This window comes from Gavialis gangeticus, unplaced genomic scaffold, assembly GCF_001723915.1.
Source record: "Gavialis gangeticus isolate Ggan-Ray unplaced genomic scaffold, GavGan_comp1, whole genome shotgun sequence".
NCBI lineage: Eukaryota > Metazoa > Chordata > Crocodylia > Gavialidae > Gavialis > Gavialis gangeticus.
In genome coordinates this window covers 311679-314550 of record NW_017729000.1, presented here as the reverse complement: position 1 = coordinate 314550, position 2872 = coordinate 311679, and the positions used below count along the sequence as shown (strand labels likewise).

The 2872-nt window shown below is 43.0% G+C and overlaps 1 protein-coding gene across 1 annotated transcript in view; it reads right to left on the bottom strand.

Annotated features, from left to right (window-relative positions):
* Positions 1-2556, bottom strand: part of BRD8 (bromodomain containing 8) — a 31829-nt gene extending 29273 nt beyond the window's left edge. The window contains exon 1 of the mRNA XM_019506021.1: positions 2492-2556. The gene's annotated coding sequence lies outside the window, so the exon portion shown is untranslated. The remainder of the gene's footprint in view (positions 1-2491) is intronic.
* Positions 2557-2872: the final 316 nt, after the last annotated feature.

The window sequence follows — 2872 nt, the reverse complement described above, 5'->3', positions numbered from 1 at the left end:
CCTCACCTTTTCCCAGCACTAATACTGGAACTTACATTGCCCAAATCACTTCCTCCTGAAAAGTCTGCCTAGCCAGATTCCTTTCTGATACAGGTTTTTTCCACACCTCCGAAACTGCTAACGGACAATTCTACACTAATTTTCATAGAGCAGATGCCCTTCTATACTCATACGAAACACATGTGGTTACTGACCTAGGCCAGGAGTGTTTGCATTCCTGTCAAATTTTTATCCTAGTTAATTCAACTTTAGAAAAAGACTTTTACTATCCACGTCTACATATAATCTGTCTCAGAAGCCCACGTCATAGTCATTTATGCACAGCAGAGACATAAATACTACTTTCAAACATTACAAATTTCCTTAGGCATCAATTACCAATGCCCAGATTCAGAGCAAGAGATGAACACTGCAGTTTTCACTGGTACAAAGCTAGTGTCCAGGAGATGAACAGAGTTTCATTTGCCCCTCCCTAAACAATCCTCAAATACTGCAGGTACATAAAAAGCAACATAAAATATTAGCTCTCCTGCTCATCATTCTTACTAGCTTCTATTCTCCCAAATTTTCAGTATTCTGAGCTGTAATTTTAAGCACACAATTTTTGGTTTATAAGTTTAACTCATTTCATTTTAAGATTTGCTGTATAAAAAAAGAACAAAGCTATTCTAGTATGCAATCTATGTCCTTTTAAAAATAAGCTATTTTTAATAAAGCAGCATTTTTATAGAAATTACCACACACTATGCTGCCTCTCTAGCTTCCACAAGCCAGCAGTCTGAGAGCTGTGCTGGGGACTGTGGCCTAGATGCCTCAATACCTGTAACCCATTGGTTCTGCGATGAGTGCAGGAGTGGTGTGAATGAGCACTCAGGATAGCACAATGACCAGTTCTAGAACCACTTACATTTGAAATGGTCCAGTCTTTTGATTTAAGTAACAAAACATACAAAAATGAGCAAAATGCTCTAGGTAATATCACCTACCCAGCAACTCCTGTTAGGTTAGGTGGTAATTTCAAACAACGCCCCTACTCTGCTCACTTTCCACACCCACAAATCTGGCAAGACCAGATTTCTCTGCCATGCCTGCGCCTCTTTGCTCACTAGCAGCAAACGCACTGCCTGATGCACTGATGACACCTCTGCCCCGCCAGAGGTCCTGCAGACACCACATGCCTCAGCCTTCGCACTCACTTGGGAGTCTCTGTGGTCTCCAGAAGTTCCGAATACTGAGATGCGCAGTGCTAACGAGAAACAGAGGGAGTTAGAGAACACAGAACGGTTAATGCAGCCAATTCAGTTTACTGGCAAAGCTCTTAGGGGGCACGGAGGGCACCTGGGTTCCCTCCTCTAACAGCCAAGTATCCTTTGAGCATGTTTCACAGGGACAGAGCTGCATGAGCTGGAGTTATCTCCATTACCACAAGGGAGCCCAACGTAGTAGGGCTTGTTCCCATTCAACACTCTGCTCCCATTCATACTATCCTATCAGAAAAAAAATTTTCAACAAAAACACTAAGTATCTTAGAAGGAAAATACCGCTACTGTACTAGTATGGGAACCTGCAGTGGCTTCCCAAGCTGCTGCGTACCCAATGTATCTATAAGGAGGGTCAGCTAGCACCATACAGAGTCAGCCCTGTAATGCCAAATAAAAACTAGGAAAGAATAAATTAAATTAAAAAGGTAACCCCACAAATTAACACGTCCTCCCCTGGTTTTCCAAGATCCTGATCTTTGAACAGTCATACTCCAAAATATCAGTGCTAGTTATAGAACAGGTTGAACACAACACGACGCTTAAAATTACAAATCTAAACTATGATTTCAAATCAACAACCAAAAATCTTTGATTTAAATAATAAATTTTAATCCCATTTCCATTTATATTGTTTAGCTATTTGCTAAACAATAATGAGTTGAATAAATGAAATAGAAAAAACACGTTTTCATCTGCAGAAGACTTGTGCAACAGTTTGGCTGACACTGCAATAGACTCAAGGCCAGGTGCTCAGACAGTGACTTCCACAAATTTAGGGGTCTAAGGACAGTGGGGGACAAGGCTCTTTGGGTCAATCCAATATCACTCCATCCAGGAAGAGCACAAACCATCTGCGGATACTTCCTCAGCCTGACAAAGGGTGTTCGTGCCCAAAAGCTGGCTTCCACAAATTTAGCAATTTTACTTTCTTTGAAGTTTGGTAGCATGCGTGTAATGTGCTATCTCTGTCTAATATACTTTTAACAGATTATATCAAGCTTAAACCATAAACAATATAATTTGTTTTATTTTCACATATGTTTTTGTATAAATTTTAGTTTTGGAGAAAAATGAAGCAAAGCTGTTTGAAGTTTAAATTAAAAATCTTATTTAACATGTTAAGTGACCACTTTTCTACCCCTCTACTCAGTTAAAACTGGAGTCCCTTGAGCAAGAGCTCCCTGGCAGCGGAAAATGGACTCTCTAGGGCTCAGCAGCCAGCACCTTACCTTTTGAGAGAACCAGTCAGGTGGGCGGCCCGGCTCTGCAAAGGGCTTGATGGCCCTGCTGACTGACACCCTACGGGGAAGAGAGGACGTCGGTGAAGCCCAGCCCTGCCCTCCTGTCCTCGCCAGTACGTGCTCAAGTGATACTGGACAGCTCCTACCAAAAGCTGAGAAAGCTGCCACACTTACAACAGCTTCCCTGCTAGCGGCTCTATTTGGCGAGCTGAAGATTCGTCCATTTGCCCAAATAAAGAGAGCCAAGATTCAACTCCTGCTGAATGACAGTGGCAAGCCAGGTCCTAGACTTCCTTATCCCAGCAGCTCGGCTCCGTCCTCGTCCCCTCCCGCCGCAGGAGCCGCGGCCCAGGCCCCCTAGGCGCCACG